Here is a 17,369-nt window from a genome sequence, read left to right on the forward strand (position 1 = left end):
ATGTGTCTGTTTACCATTGGCCTGTCCTCTCCCAAGTGTTTAGTACAGTGCTCTGCACGTGGTAAGCGCTCAGTAAGTATGACTGATTGAATGACTGAATTAATAGACGCTCCTTCAACGAGAAGGCTGGAGGAAGGGTAGTCTTTGGGCGAGGAAGGGTGGTTTTCGGTAGGGAGGGGATTTCAGCAGAGCGGTGAGAATGAAGAAGAGGCTTGGTAGACCGCAGGAGAAGCTGGGAGAGTAAGCTGGGGGTGGGGAGGCATTCTTGAGAGCGCTCAGTACACCCTCCCAAACGGATCCACCCCCACTCCTCTGGGAACCGAAGCGGATGAGTAGGAAGAGGGGAACATTCCTCTCCGTCCCTCTGCAGCCGCCTTCTCCTGGAAACATTATCCGACTCTGGCTTCATTCGTTCATTCATTCACTCGGTCGTATTTACTGAGCGCTTACTATGTGCAGAGCTCTGTACTGAGCGCTCGGAAAGGTACGATGCAATAATAAACGGACACGTTCCCTGCCCGCGACGAGCCGACAGTCTAGAGGGGCCTCTCTCTGGCCGCTCATTCTCGGTCCCTTTCGGGGACTCTTCCTCCTCTGTCTCCCTAACAGTGGGAGTCCATCAAGGTTCAGTTCTGGGTCGCCTTCTCATCTCCATCTACACCCACTCCCTTGGCGAACTCACTCGCTCCCACGGCTTCAACTCCCACCTCTACGCGGATGATTCCCAAATCCCCGATTAGACCGGGAGCCCGTCACTGGGCGGGGACGGTCTCTATCTGTTGCCGAATTGTCCATTCCAAGCGCTTAGTACAGTGCTCTGCACATAGTAAGCGCTCAATAAATACTATCGAATGAATCTCCACCTCCAGCCCCGATCTCTGTCCATCTCTGCGGTCTCGCATCTCCTCCCGCCTCCGGGACGGCTCTCCTCGGAGGTCCTCCCGTCCCCTCCAGCTTAAAGCGTCCAAAACAGAGCTCCTCGTCTTCCCGCCCACACCCCGTCCTCCCCCTGACTCTCCCGTCACCGTAGACGCCACCGCCCTCCTTCCCGTCTCACAAGCCCGGAACCTCGGCGTCATCCTCGACTCCTCTCTCTCATTCAACCCACACGTTCAGTCCGTCCCTAAATCCTGTGGGTTCGACCCTCACTGCGTCGCTACAATTCTCCCTTTCCTCTCCATCCAAACTGCTCCCACGTTATTCCCAGCACTTCTCCTCTCCCGCCTTGATTAAAGCATCAGCCTCCTCGCCGACTTTCCAGCCTTTCGTCTCTCCCCACTCCGGTCATTCATTCATTCATTCATTTATTGAGCACTTACTATGTGCAGAGCACTGCATTAAGCGCTTGGAACGTACAAATCGGTAACGGAGACAGTCCCTGCCCTTTGACGGGCTTACATTCTAATCGGGGGAGACGGACAGACAAGAACCAATAGCAATAAATGGAATCGAGGGGATGAACATCTCATTAAAACAATAGCAAATAAATAGAATCAAGGTGATGTACATCTCATTAACAAAATCAATAGGGTAATGAAAATATATACAGTCGAGCGGACGAGTACAGTGCTGAGGAGAGGGGGAGGAGAAGAGGGAAAGGGGGGAAAAGAGGGTTTAGCTGAGGAGAGGTGAAGGGCGGGTAGAGGGGGAGCAGAAGGAGCAGAGGGAAAAGGGGAGCTCAGTGAGGGAAGGCCTCTTGGAGGAGGTGAGCTTTAAGTAGGGTTTTGAAGAGGGGAAGAGAATGAGTTTGGCGGAGGTGAGGAGGGAGGGCGTTCCGGGACCGCGGGAGGACGTGGGCCGGGGGTCGACGGCGGGATGGGAGAGAACGGGGGACGGCGAGGAGGTGGGCGGCGGAGGAGCGGAGCGTGCGGGGTGGGCGGTGGAAAGAGAGAAGGGAGGAGAGGTAGGAGGAGGCGAGGGGATGGAGAGCCTCGAAGCCTAGAGTGAGAAGTTTTTATTTCGTGCAGAGGTCGATAGGCAGCCACTGGAGGTTTTTAAGAAGGGGAGTGACAGGCCCAGAGCGTTTCTGCAGAAAGAGGAGCCGGGCAGCGGAGCGAGGGATAGATTGGAGCGGGGAGAGACGGGAGGAAGGGAGACCAGAGAGCAGGCTGACACAGTAATCCATCCGGGATATTACGAGAGCCCGTAACGGTAAGATAGCCGTCTGAGTGGAGAGGAAAGGGCGGATCTTGGCGATATTCTAAAGGAGAGACCGGCAGGTTTTGGTGACGGATCGGATGTGTGGGGTGAACGAGAGAGCCGAGTCAAAGATGACACCGAGGTCGCGGGCCTGAGAGACGGGAAGGATGGACGGACTGAAGGATAGGGAAGTCAGGAAGAGGACGGGGCCCGGGAGGGAAGATGAGGAGCTCAGTTTTGGTCATGTCGAGTTTTAGGTGGCGGGCAGACATCCGGGTAGAGACGTCCCGGAGGCAGGGGAGATACGAGCCTGAAGGGAAGGGGAGAGGACGGGGGGCGGAGATGTAGATCTGTGTGTCATCTGCGTAGAGATGACAGTCGAAGCCGTGAGAGCGGATGAGTTCGCCGAGGGAGCGAGCGTAGGTGGAGAACAGAAGGGGGCCGAGGACTGACCCTTGAGGAACCCCAACAGTTAGAGGATGGGAGGGGGAGGAGGAGCCCGCGAAGGAGACCGAGAATGAACGGCCAGAGAGACGAGAGGAGAACCGGGAGAGGACGGAGCCCGTGAAGCCGTGGTGAGTCGAGGTGTGGAGGACAAGGGGATGGTCGACGGTGTCAAAGGCAGCGGTCCGGAGGTCACTCTGCTGGCCACGTCATTTTTCCAGGAAAATATTCAAGGCCGCGTTTCCCCGCCCCTCAGGAAACTCCAGGGGTTGCTTATCCACCTCCGCATCAAACAAAAACTCTTGGCCATTAGCTTTAAAGCCTTCAATCACCTTAATAATAATGTTGGTAGTTGTTAAGCGCTTACTATGGGCCTAGCACTGTTCTAAGCACTGGGGTAGATACAGGGCAATCAGGTTGTCCCGCTTGGGGGGTCACAGTCTCGATCCCCATTTGACAGATGAGGTCGCTGAGGCCCAGAGAATAATAATAATGTCGGTATTTGTTAAGCGCTTACTATGTGCAGAGCACTGTTCTAAGCGCTGGGGTAGGTACAGGGTGATCGGGTTGTCCCACCTGGGGCTCACAGTCTTAACCCCCATTTTACAGATGAGGTAACTGAGGCACAGAGAAGTTAAGTGAAGCGACTGGCCCAAAGTCACACAGCTGACCAGTGACAGAGCTGGGATTAGAACCCATAATAATAATAATAATAATGTTGGTATTTGTTAAGCGTTTACTATGTGCAGAGCACTGTTCTAAGCACTGGAGTAGATACAGGGTAACAAAGTTGTCCCACGTGAGCTCGCAGTCTTAATCCCCTTTTTACAGATGAGGTCACTGAGGCCCCGAGAAGTTTAGTGACTGGCCCACAGTCACCCAGCTGACAAGCGGCGGAGCCGGGATTAGAACCCATGATCTCTGACTCCCGAGCCCGGGCTCTTTCCGCTGAGCCACGCTGCTTCTCTGCCGTGCCTGCCTCTAGCTCACCTCGCTGACTCTCCCCCTACAACCCAGCCAGCACACTCTGCTCCTCCAGTGCCAACCTTCTCGCGTACGTCCCTCTCATTTATCTCCCTGCCACCCTCTCTCCCACGTCCCGTCTCTGGCCTGGGAGGCCCTCCCTCCTGTTATTCACCAGAAAATGACTCTCCCCGCCCCTTTCAAAGCCTTACCGAAGGCCCGGCTCCTCCTCCAAGAGGCCTTCCCTGACTGCGCCCTCCTTTCCTCTTCTCCCTCTCCCTTCTGCGTCACCCTGACCCGCTCCTGTGGAAGAAAAGCTTCACAGACTCCGCTCTGTGTTTGAGCGGATGTCTTAGAGACGGGTTTATTTACTATTAACCCTTCTTCTCGGCAGCTGGAGGACAGAGATCCCTCTGTTAGTCAAGGCCAGCTCAACTCTGAGCAAGCCAGAGCCGTCTTATATACAATACGGCGTCTAATTGAATCAAAAAGCACAATAGAGGATAAATACCCCCGGTTAGGCCACGGTAACTCCTCGGGATGGGTTCTCCATCCAGCCTCTGCCTTCTTCTCCTCATGGTGATGAAATCATGCTAGGTGGGGTTATTATTACTACTGCTAAGCAGCGTGTCGTAGTGGAAAGAGACTTGGGAATCAGAGGTCGCGGGTTCTAATGCCGACTCCGCCACTTGTCAGCTGACTTTGGCCCAGTCACTTCACTTCTCTGTGCCTCAGTTGCCTCATCTGCAAAACGCGGATTAAGACCGCGAGCCTCACGTGGGACGACCTGATGACTTGTATCTATCCCAGCGCTTAGGACGGTGCTCGGCACATAGTACGCGCTTAACAGATACCATCATCATCACTATTATTACTGCTACTAGAGTGATGGTACTTGCTAAGCGCTTACTATGTGCCGAGCACCGTTCTAAGCACTGGAGAAGAAGAGCTAATCAGGTTGGACACAGTTCCTGTCCTACACTGGGCTCACACTCTTAATCCCCATTTTTCTAGGTTAGGTGCCTGAAGCCCAGAGAAATGAAATGAGTTGCCCAAGGTCACAGAGCAGACACACGGCAGAGGTGGGATTAGAACCCGTGACTTTGCGATCCCTAGGCCTGACCTCTATCCACTTGGCAAGGCTGCTACTGTTATTATTACTGCTCCTGTTAATCATTCGTTCGTTCGTTCATTAATAATAATAATTATGGTATTTGTTAAGCGCTTATTATGAAGACTGTGAGCCCCACGTGGGACAGCCTGATTTCCCCTATGTCTCCCCCAGCGCTTAGAACAGTGCTCGGCACATAGTAAGCGCTTAACAAATACCAACATTATTATTATTATTATGTGCCGAGCAATGTTCTAAGCGCTGGGGGTGATACAGGATAATCAGATTGTCCCACGTGCGGCTCACTTTTTTTTTTAACCCCCATTTTTGCAGATGAGGTAACTGAGGCACAGAGAAGTTAAGCGGGACTCGCCCGAGATCACACAGCAGACAAGTGGCGGAGCCGGGATTAGAACCCACGACCTCTGACTCCCAAGCCCGGGCTCTTTTCACGAAGCCACGCCGCTTCTCAATTGAATTCATTGAATTCACTTGTATTTATTGAGCACTTTCCGTGTACGGAGCACTGTATTAAGCACTTGGGAGAGTACGGTAATCATAATGATGGTATTTGTTAAGCGCTTACTATGTGCCAGGCACTTTTCTAAACCCTGGGGTAGCTATAAACTAATCTCGATGGACACGGCCCATGTCCCACACAGAGTTTACCGCCTTAATCCCCGTTTTACGTATGAAATAATTGAGGCCTAGACAAATGAAGCGACTTGCCCAAGGTCACACAGCAGGTAGGGGGTGGAGCCAGGATTAGAACCCGGTTCCTTCTGATTCCCGGACTCGACCCGCTAGACCACCCTGCTTCTCAGCGCCCAGGATCCTTTGTGGCTCAGGGCCGCCTCTTCCTCCTCCTTCAGAAACACAAAGATGACGTCCAGAAGACGAAGCTGAAGCCGATTAGACCGTAAACCCGTCACAGGGCAGGGACCGTCTCTATCTGTTACCGATTTGTATGTTCCAAGCGCTTAGTACAGTGCTCTGCACATAGTAAGCGCTCAATAAATACTATCGAATGAATGAAGGGAAAACGGCGTGGCTCAGTGGAAGGAGCGCGGGCTTTTGAGTCAGAGGTAGTGGGTTCGAATCCCGGCTCCGCCGCTTGTCTGCTGTGTGACCTTGGGCAAGTCGCTTCACTTCTCTGGGCCTCCGTGACCTCGTCTGTCAAATGGGGATGAAGCCTCTGAGCCCCACTGGGACAACCTGATGACCTTGTATCCCCCCAGCGCTCAGAACAGCGTTTGGCTCATAGTAAGCGCTTAACAAATACCATCATTATTATTATTATCATCTCTTCATCCGATGAGAAGATAATAATAATAATGTTGGTATTTGTTAAGCGCTTACTATGCGCAGAGCACTGTTCTGAGCGCTGGGGGAGATACAGGGTCATCAGGTTCACTCCTGCTGCTCCCGGATTCCTCTTTCTCTGAAATCCTTCGGAAAACCCGTCGGTTCTCTCTGGCTTCGGGTGACTCACAGAGGTACGACACAAAGTCTGCTGGAGAAACGGGGAAGGAAGTCGGCTACGCAACACAAAAGCGTCAATGGTGCCACTCTCCACACAATAGCGGTTCCTGCCCTCGAACTGACCACTTATGAGGAACCCGCTAAAAAAATCTTATCTGGACAGTGGGTCCGAGGCCAAGCCCCCTTCCTCTCTGTTGCCGCCGTAATAATCCATCACTCAAGCAAGCAGTCGTATTTACCGAGCGCTTATTGTGTGTGCGGGCCACTGTTCTCAGTGCCTGGGAGAGTCCAACATCACAGAGTTGGTAATAATAATTGTTCTAAGCGCTGGGGTAGATACAGGATAATAGATTGTCCCACGTGGGGCTCAGTCTTAATCCCCATTTGACAGATGAGGGAACTGAGGCACGGTGAAATGAAGGGACTTGCCCAAAGTCACACAACTGACAAGCGGCGGAGCCGGGATTAGAACCCACGACCTCTGAGTCCCCAGCCCGGGCTCGTTCCGCTGAGCCGCGCTGCTTCTCTTGTTCTGGGTAGACTTGTTCCCTGGCCACGAAGAGCTGCCAGTCTGAAGGGGGAAAAAGACGTTGTAAATCAATCCATCAGTGGTATTTATTGAGCGCTTCCTGTGTGCAGAGCACTGGTCTAAGCACTTGGGAGAGGGTAACGTAGAAGAGGAGGTCGATACATTCCCTGTCCGCCACAGGCTGGTAGTCTAGAGGGGGAGATGGACATTAATGGCAATAAATAAATGACGGATTTAGACAAAAGTGCAACGGGGCTGAGGGAAGGGGGACTAAAAGGAGGAAATCAAACAGCAAGGGTGGTTCGGAAGGGAGTGGGAGAAGGGGCGGTGAGGGCTTGGTCAGGCAGTGCCTCTTGATAAATAATAATAATAATAATGATGGCATTTGTTAAGTGCTTACTATGTGCGAAGCACTGTTACAAGGTGATCAGGTTGTCCTACGTGGGGCTCACGGTCTTAATCCCCATTTGACAGATGAGGTCACTGAGGCCCAGAGAAGTGAAGCGACTCGCCCAAAGTCACGCGGCTGACAAGCGGCGGAGCCGGGATTAGAACCCACGACCTTTGACTCCCAAGCCCGGGCTCTTGCCACTGAGCCACGCTGCTTCTTGAGAAATAATTTATTAGCAATTACTTATTCATACGAATGTCTGTCTCCCCGACTAGACTGTAAGCTCATTACGGGCAGGGAGGGTACCTGCTAGTTCTGCTATTTTGCGCTCTCCCAAAGAGCTTAAAACAGCGCTCTGAGCGTAGTAAGCGCTCAATAAGCACCACTGATCGATGGATCGATTGGAGGCGGACTAGAAAGTGGGGAGAGCGGTGGTCTGTCGCTTGTGGAGGGGGAGGATGTTACAGGCCGGAGACAGGATGTGGTAGGCAGGTCAACCAGAGGTGAGAAGAAAACTCCTCAGTCACCGACCCTCCCTGTTTCTGTGTAACGAGAGTTTCAAATTTTGTTCCTCGTTGAGCAGGAGGTCAAAGGTAGCGGTAATAATGATAACCGTGGGATTCTTCCCTTCTGTCAGCTCTCTGGGGGCCGGGTACCTATATACCAACGCTGCTCTACTGGACTCTCCCAAGCGCTCAGTACAGAGCTCCGCACACAGTAGACTGTAAGCTCCTTGTGGGCGGGGATAACGTCTACCAACTCTGTGATACCGGACTCTCCCGTGCTTAGTACGGCGCTTGGCAGATAGTGTTTACCAAATGTACCGTGACTAGCAGTAATAAGTATTATGATTATTATACCATATTACATTTTACAAAGTAAATTTACTGTGATGATATTGTCTACACTGACAGAGCAATATGACCGGTCTATAATATGTAATGATATCATGTTATAAATGACAGAGAATACTTAATCGTATCTCATTTAATTGTCGATCATATAATATACGGTCCTCTAGACTGCGAGCTCACTGAGGGCAGGAAAAGTGTCTGCCAACTCGGTTGCGTTGGACTCTCCCAAGCGCTCAGTACAGAGCTCTGCACACAGTAAGGACTCAATAAATATGATTGTTTGATGGATAATATAATTCTATTATACTTACGTGTCCATCTTTCGGTCATATATTATGAATTTCTTGTTTATATTCATGCCCTCCTTTCCTCTTCTCCCGCTCCTTTCTGCGTCGCCCTGGCTCGGCCGCCTTTATTCATCCCCCATCCCGGTCCCACATCGCTTATGTCCATATCTGTCATTTATTGATTTCAATTCATGTCTGTCTCCCCCTCTAGACTCTAAGCTCACTGTGGACAGGGAATGTGTCCATCTAGTGTTATGCCGTACTCTCCCGAGCGCTTAGTACAGTGCTCTGCACACAGTTAAAGCTCGAAAAATACGAGCGATTGATTCGCTGATAATGTAATTGGGTTATAATGAGTAATTATGATGATTATTTTTGCCATTGTCACTAGGTAGCGAGCAAATATAAATGATTTTGAAAACCCTAAAGTCTTCAGTGATGGGTTAAGGCCCCTTGCCTGACACCTTTCCCTCTCCCAACCCCGTGCCACTGTGTGACGTGGAAAATTTAAAGAGAGCAAAAAATCTTTTTTCTCTTGCTGGTAAGTTCTCTACTGTCTTACAGGAAGGGAACTGCTGATTTGTAAGAGTCTTCCAGCATGTAGTTATTCGAGAGAAATCTGAGTCGGAGGTGTTGAAAGACTTTCCTCAGCCCCATTCTATGTCCTCCAGAATTCTTGAAAATAATAATAACAATCGTCGTATTTGTTAAGCGCTTACCAGGGGCCGGGAATTGTACTTAGCACTGGGTTGGGTACGAGAAAATCGGATTAGACACAGTCCCTGTCCCACGTGGGGATCACGGCCTCCACTCCCATTTTACAGATGAGGGAACTGAGGCCCAGAGGAGTGAGGTGACTTGCCCAAGGTCACAGAGCAGATGAGAAGTGGAGCCGGAAAGAGAACCCGGGTCCCTCTGACTCCCGGGCCCGGGCTCTAACCACTAGGCCGTGCCCCCCGTTAGCAGCTCGTTGGTTCTGGATAACTTTGGACTTAGTTAAGCACCTAGGGAGCTGTACTGAGCGCTGGGAGAGGTAGGATCATCCTTGTCATGTGGGGAGCCCCCCATCTGAGAGAGACTGGGGGATACGGGGATGAAATTCCCAGTTCGAATCGGAGTCGACTCTTTACGGGCGAAAATCCTTGGGGGGTGCTGGTCCTTCCCATAAGCGACACTCACGCACAGACACACGTGCACCATGTGAAAAACCTTGGTGCGTTCTGTACTCTGAGCTGCAAAACACTCCGGTCCTTCCCATCATCTGCACACAGTCAATTATATTTCCTGAGCCCTTATGGGGTGCAGAGCACTGTACTAGACGCTGGTACTAAACAGACACCTTCGCCGCCCACAGAGGGGGAGACAGATATGACTATAAATAAGTAAATTACGGATAGGGACCTAAGCGTTGAGGGGCTGGGGAGGGGGATGAGTAAAGGGAGCAAGTCAGAACGACGCAGAAGGGCTTGGGAGCAGAGGACATGAAGGCTTGGTCGGGAAAGGCCTCTTGGAAGAGAGGCGCCTTCGATAAATCTTCGAAGGAGGGGCGAGACAACGATACGAGGAGGGAGGGAGTTCCAGGCCAGAGGCAGGAGTTGGGCGAGAAGTCGGCGGCGGGAGAGAAGAGTTGGAGGGACGGTGAGAAGGTTGGCGTTAGAGGAGAGAAGTGGGCGGATTGGCGTTGGACTAGGAGAGTAGTAAGTTCAGGTAAGAGGGGTGAGGCAACAGAGAACTTCGAAACCGACGGCGATGAGTTTCTCTTTGACGCCGAGGTGGATGGGCAACCCCGGGGGGTCTCGAGGAGTGGGGAAACCCGGCCTGAACGTTTCTGTAGAAAAATGACCCGGCCAGCAGAGCGAAGTCTGGACCGGAGCGGGGAGAGGCGGGAGGCGGGGAGGTCGGCGAGGAGGCCGACACAGTCATCAAGGCGGGAGAGGAGAAGGCCTGGGATTAACACGGCAGCGGATCGGATGTAGAGGAAAGGATGGATTTTAGTGGTGTGGTGAAGGTCGAACTGACAGGAATTAGTGATAGATCGAATGCAGGGTCGAATGAGAGATAGTCGAGGTTACGGACTTGTGAGGCAAGGAGGGTTGGGGGGCCGTCTCCACTGATGGGAAAGTCAAAGAGAGGACAGGGTTTGGGGGGGAAGGTAAGGTCTGTTTCAGACATTTTTAGTTTGAGGAGACGGCAAGACATTCAGATAGAAGTGTCTCGAAGGCAGGAGGAAATGCAAGCCTGCGGAGAGAGAGAAATAGGGGCCGGAGATGGAGATTAGGGAATCGTCTGTTTAGAGGTGGTAGTTGAAGCCATGGGAGCGAATGAGTTCTCCAGGGGAGTGGGTGTAAATGGAGACTAGAAGGGAACCCAAAACTGAACCTGGGGGGCCTCCCACAGTTAGGGGATGGGAGGTAGAGGAGGAGCCCGCCAAAGAGACCGAGCGGCCAGAGAGGTAGGAGGAGAGCCAGAAGAGGAGAGTGTCAGCGGGGGTGAGGTCGGATAACGTTTCCAGGAGAAGGGGACGGTCCACAGTGTCTGAAGGCAGCTGAGAGGACGAGGAGGATCAGGATGGAGTAGAGGCCGTTGGATTTGGCAAAAGGGAGATCACCGGCGACGTTTGAGAGGGCGTTTTCTGTGCGGCGAAGGGGACAGAAGCCAGATTGGAGGGAGTCTAGGAGAGAATTGGAGGAGAGGAACTTGAGACGGCAGGTGTAAGGCGGCTCTCTCAAGGAGTCTGGAGAGGAAAGGTAGGAGGATGATGGGGTGATACCTGGAGGGAGCTGTAGGATTAAGGGAGGGTTTGTTTTGGGGGTGGCCTGGGAAACACGGGTCCGTTCGAAAGCAGTGGGGAAGAAGCCAATGGTGAAAGATCAGTTGAAGATGGCGGTCAGGGAGGGAAGGAAGGAGGACGCAAGGGTTTTGATAAGATGCGAAGGGATGGGGTCGGACTTGCAGGTGGAGGGGGTGGATTTTGAGAGGAGGCAGGAGATCACCTCTAGAGATTCTGCTGGAGAAGATGGGAGAATTGAAGAAGGGGCGGGGTGGCGGGAGGGACTGGAGAGGGACAGATTTTAAGGGAGATGACTTAGTGTCGATTTTCTTCGTAAAGAAGGTGACCGGGTCACTGTGGGCAAGGGAGGGGGCGGTGAGCGGACACGGGATTTGAGGAAGAAGTCAAATGTCCGGAACAATCGGGGAGGGTGAAGCGCACGGGTGTCATAAGGGTGGAGAGAGAATTCTGCCGGGAAGAGGGGCGGGGGGAGTTAAAGTCCACAAGGATAAACTGGAAGTGGGCGAAGTCGGCCTGATATCTAGATTGCCGCCAGCAGGGCTCTGAGGCTCGTACACGAGGGCGAAGGAGGCGGACCGTGCGGTTGATCCGGGTCTGTGGGTTAGTGGAAGGAGACCGACGAGGGGAGAGAGGAGCGACCGAGTTGAATTGGGTAGAGAGGGTGGAGTTGACAGCGTCAATTTAGTCATCGAGGGAAGATGGTTTGGGTATGGAGGCTAAGAGGGGCGTGATGAGTCGAGAAAGTTGGACGGGGTCCAGAGATTGGAGGACTCTGTGGGAGAATAATGCCGATTTTGGGGGAGGAGGAGTGCGGGAGAGGAGGCAAGTGAGAAAATTTGGTCAGAGGGGGATTTCAGAGTTGGTCAGGGTGGAGACTGTGCAGCGGCTGAAGTCGATGAGATCGAGTACGTGTGTCCGGGTTGGTGAGTGGGGGAGGTGGGGTGGATCAGAGGGTCGGCGGAGTCGAGGAATGATAGAAGGCGGGCGGCAGCGGGGTCATCGGGAACGTCTAACGTGGAGAGTGAAGTCCCCAAGGATCCCAGCGGGCATGGAAAAAGGGAGAAGGAATGTGAGAAAGTTGGAGGTGGGACCTGGGGGGCCGGCAGATGACCGGGACTAGAATCCGGAGTGGGCGGTAGAGGCGGACGTTACGGGCTTCGAAGGAAGGGAAAGAAAGGGATGGGGGAGGTGGGATGGTGCAGAAGCGGCACTGGGGTGCGAGAAGGAGGCCGACGCCTCCTCCTTTCCCAGTGAGTCTGGGGGAGAGGGAGGAGGTGAGCCCCCCTCCGGAGAGAGCAAGGGGGAGACCGCGTCGTCTGCGGAGAGAAAGGTTTCAGCGACGGAGAAGAGGAGCAGAGAGTGGGCCGGGAACACGTCAAGGATGAAGAGAGGCTTCCCCACGATGGAGCTGGGGTTCCACGGGCCACGCTCGGTTGAGGAGAACACACAGAACACACCCCCACGCTCTCACAAGTGCAAAGAAGTCCTTGGTGTGGAATGGACTCCGAGCTGTGAAGCATTCTGGTGCTTCCCGTCAACGGTGAGCAAACACAGACACGCACACACACCCTGCACGTAGTAAGCGCTCAGCAAATACTACTGAATGAAAGAATGAACGGTGTGTATTGGATTCTGAGCTGCAGAACATTTCGGTCCTTTCCATAAATTGTGCCTGTGTGCGGACACAGACGCACACACAGCTCTTGCTATGTCGTTTCAAGGCTAAGCCCAGGGGGGTTCCATAGGTCTTGGCAAATCCCAATAAAGCCGGAATTAGTTGACGCCTTGGGTAAACATTTGAAGAAGATTAATCTGAAAAAGTAAATTCTTCTGAGCTATACAGAGAAGGAGCAAAACCCATCTTGGGATCAGCCTATGCAAAGAGTAAGTCCGAGCTGGCGACGTGTTTCTTTTTCACAGATATTTGATAAGGGCTACAACGGGCCTGGAATTGTACTAAACCCTGGGGTGGACGCACGCTAATCAGGTTGGACACAGTTTCTGTCCCCCGTGGAGCCCACAGTCTCCATCCCCATTTTACAGAGGAGGGGACTGAGGCCCAGAGAAGTGAAATGACTCGCTCAAGGTCACACGGCTGACAAACGGCGAAGCCGGGATTAGGACCCGGGTCCTTCCGACTTCCAGACCCGGGATCTATCCACTAGGCGACCCCGCTCGCTTTGACGTCGTGCGGATAGAACACAGGAGGATGGAGTCAAAGACATGGGGTGGGTCGGTCAGTCATTCGTATCTATCGAGTGCTCACTCTGTGCAGAGCACTGGACTGAGCACTTGGGAGAGTACAACAGAACAATAGACAGACGCATTTCCTGCCCACAGGGAGCTGACAGTCTGGAAGGGGAGACGTACATTAATAGAAATAATTACGGATAGAGAGGTAAGTGGTGCGGGGCTGGGAGGAGGGAGGAAGAAAGAGAGCGAGTCGGGGCGACGCGGAAGGGAAGGGGAGAAGAGGAAAGGAGGGAGCAGTCAGGGAAGGCCTCTCGGAGGAGGAGATGGGCCTTCGATAAGGTTTTGAAGGCGGGGAGAGGGATGGTCTGTGGGGTTTGAGGGCCACAGGCGGGACGTGAGCGAGAGGACGGCGGCGAGAGAGACGAGGGGGAGGGACGGGGAGAAGGTTGGCGTTAGAGGAGCTCAGCGTGCGGGCCGGACTGGACTAGACGACCGGCGAGGTGAGGTCGGAGGGTCGAGGGGATGGAGGGTTTTAAAGCCACGGTGACCGGTCTCTGTTTGATGTGGGGCGGGGACGGAGAGAGGATGGGCTTTCCCCACCAACCCACCGGGACTTTGATGGTTCCACACTCTTTTAACTCTTCATAATTGTGGTATTTGTTAAGCTCTTACTATGTGCCAAGCCCTGTACCGGGCGCTGTGTAGATTCAAGAGGATCAGGTCGCACACAGTCCCTGGCCCACGCGGGGCTCCCAGCAAAGTAGGAGGGAGAACAGGGATCGAATCCCCATTTTAGAGATGACGAAACTGAGGGCCAGAGAAGAGCAGGGCCAGGTGCACGGGCTTGGGAGTCAGAGGATGTGGATTCTAATCCTGGCTGTGCCACTTGTCTGCTGTGTGGCCTTGGGCGAGTCACTTAAACTTCCCTGTGCCTCAGTTCCCTCATCTGTAAAATGGGGATTAAGACTGTGAGCCCCATGTGGGATGTGGACTGGGTCCAACCTGATTTGCTTGTATCCACCCAAGCGCTTAATATAACGCTAGGCACACAGTAAGTGCTTAACAAGTGTAATAATAGTAATTATTAGTATTATTATTATTATTAAATGCCTGGCACATAATAAATGCTTAACAAATACCGTAAAAAAAAGAAAGTGAAGTGACTTGTCCAAGGTCACCCAGCAGACAGGTGGCAGACCCGGGATGCGAACCCAGGTCACCTGGCTCCCAGGCCTGGCTTCCACCCACTAGACCGCACTGCTCCTCTGTCCCGTCAACTATCTCACCGTCTCGTCACCACATCCCGATGGGCCAGGAATGACAGTCCGCCTATTATGGAGGAGGAACAGACGCCCAGAGAGATTGAGTGACTCACCCAAGGTCACACAGCTGTCAAGGATCAGAGCTGGAAATAGAGCGTGAGTCTTTCCCCAGCTCCAACCCCTCGCCCACATTTTCTGGGGGGAACCAGACTTAAACTCATTTCGCGGAACCAGGGAGGAGTTGTGAGCGAGGGATTTAAAATCTCACCTCTCGTTGACTTGCTTTACCACATCCTGCATCTGGCCTGGCCTGCCCACCCTCTTCATATCTGACCGCCAATCACGCTACCCTGCTTCCAAGCCTTATTGAAGGCCCACCTCCTCCTCCGAGAGGCCTTCCCTGACTAAACCTCCCTGACTAGAGAAGCAGCGTGGCTCAGCGGAAAGAGCCCGGGCTTGGGAGTCAGAGGTCACGGGTTTGAATCCCGGCTCTGCCGCTTGGCGGCTGTGTGACTGTGGGCGAGTCACTTCACTTCTCCGGGCCTCAGTTCCCTCATCTGGAAAACAGGGATGAAGACTGTGAGCCTCCTGTGGGACAACCTGATGACCCTGTATCTACCCCAGCGCTTAGAACAGTGCTCGGCACGTAGTAAGCGCTTAACAAATACCAACATTATTATTACTATATCTGACGGACAATAACTCTCCGCCTTTCAAAGCCTTATTGAAGGCCCATCTCCTCCAAGACGCCTTCCCTGACTAAGCCCTCTTTTCCTCTTCTTCCACTCCCTTCTGCCTTTCTGCGTCACCCTGGCTTGCTCCCTTTACTCATCCCCCCCTCCCAGCCCCACGTCATTTATGTCCCTATTTGTTATTTATTTTCTATTCATTGTCTGTTTCCCCCTCTACACTCTAAGCTCACCGTGGGCAAGGAGGGTGTCATAGTTCGACATTGTATTCCCTCAAGCACTTAGTACAGTGCTCTAGCCCCACAGTAAGCGCTCAGTAAATACGAATGACAGGTTGATTGATTGAGGAGAGTTATCTTAGAGTGGCCGGATTGAGGGAAAAGAGCTGGAAAAGGCAGCGGGCGGGGAAGGTGGGAGAGATACGGGAAGCAGCTGCAGCTCGGCTCAGCTGCACCTGAGAAAGAGCGAGGCTCAGTGGAAGGAGCCCGGGCTTGGGAGCCAGAGGTCATGGGTTCTAATCCCCACTCTGCTGCTTGTCAGCTGTGTGACTTTGGGCAAGTCACTTCACTTCTCTGGGCCTCAGTGACCTCATCTGGAAAATGGGGATTAAAACTGTGAGCCCCACATGGGACAACCCGATCGCCTTGTATCCCCCCGCCCCCAGCGCTTAGAATAGTGCTTTGCACAGAGTAAGCGCTTAACAAATACCGTCATTATTATTATTATTATTTTATGGGATTAGATGAAAGGAAATAAGAAGCAGGCCTAGTGCATAGATCCCGGGCCTGGGACTCAAAAGGTTCTAACCCCTGCTCTGCCACTTGTCTGCTGTGTGACCTTGGGCAAGACACTTCACTTCTCTGGGCCTCAGTGACCTCATCTGTAAAATGGGGATGAAGACTGGGAGCCCCACGTGGGACAGGGACGTGGTCCAACCGGATTAGCTTGTATCTTCCCCCAGCGCTTAGTACAGTGCCCGGCACATAGTAAGCGCTTAACGTAATACCCCCCAAAAGAATGAGTGTTTTGCACAGAGGAAGCGCTCAATAAATAGGATTGAATGAATGAATGAATGAATGATCATTTGGGGGAGCAGCGCCACCTAGCGGTAACATTGGATTATTACACGTTCCGGGCAGGAGCGGTAATAATAATAATAATAATAATAATATTATTGGCATTTGTTAAGCGCTTACTATGTGCAAAGCACTGTTCTAAGAGCTGGAGTGGGTACAGGGTCATCAGGTTTTCCCACCTGGGACTTCCGGTCTTCATCCCCATTTGCCAGATGAGGGAACTGAGGCCCAGAGAAGTGAAGTGGAAGTCCTGGAATGCCCTCCCTCCTCACCTCCGCCAAACTGATTCTCTTTCCCTCTTCAAAACCTTACTTAAAAATCACCTCCTCCAAGAGGCCTTCCCAGACTGAGCTCCTCTTCCCCCTCTACTCCCTCTGCCATCCCCCCTTTACCTCTCCGCAGCTAAAGCCTCATTTTCCCCTTTTCCCTCTGCTCCTCCACCTCTCCCTTCCCATCCCCACAGCACTGTACCCGTCCGCTCAACTGTATATATTTTCGTCACCCTATTTATTTTGTTAATGAATTGTACATCGCCTTGATTCTATTTAGTTGCCATTGTTTTTATGAGATGTTCTTCCCCTTGACGCTGTTTAGTGCCATTGTTCTCGTCTGTCCGTCTCCCCCGATTAGACTGTAAGCCCGTCAAACGGCAGGGACTGTCTCTATCTGTTGCCGACTTGTTCATCCCAAGCGCTTAGTACAGTGCTCTGCACATAGTAAGCGCTCAATAAATACTATTGAATGAAGTGACTCGCCCACAGTCACCCAGCTGACAAGTGGCAGAGCCGGGATTCGAACTCATGAACTCTGACTCCCAAGCCCGGGCTCTTTCCACCGAGCCACGCTGCTTCTCTATCCTCTCCAAGCACTCACTTCAGTGCTCGGCACACAGTAAGCGCTCAATAAATACAGTTGACTGACAGAGACAAGAGACAGGGAAGTCTGACCTCGCTGATATGCAGATGGCTTTGGTGCTCAAGAAACAGGGCCGAGGTGAGTATATTGTTCTCAGGCAGCGGGTGAGAGCCCGAGGGGGACTCAAATGAATAACAAAAACCGTGGTCTTTGTTAAGCGCTGACTGTGTGCCAAGCACTGCGATTTACAAGATAATCAGTCCCTGCCCCACAAGCCGCTCCGGATCTCCGTAGGAGGGAGAA

Source organism: Ornithorhynchus anatinus, chromosome 21 (genome assembly GCF_004115215.2).
Source record: "Ornithorhynchus anatinus isolate Pmale09 chromosome 21, mOrnAna1.pri.v4, whole genome shotgun sequence".
Classification (NCBI taxonomy): domain Eukaryota; kingdom Metazoa; phylum Chordata; class Mammalia; order Monotremata; family Ornithorhynchidae; genus Ornithorhynchus; species Ornithorhynchus anatinus.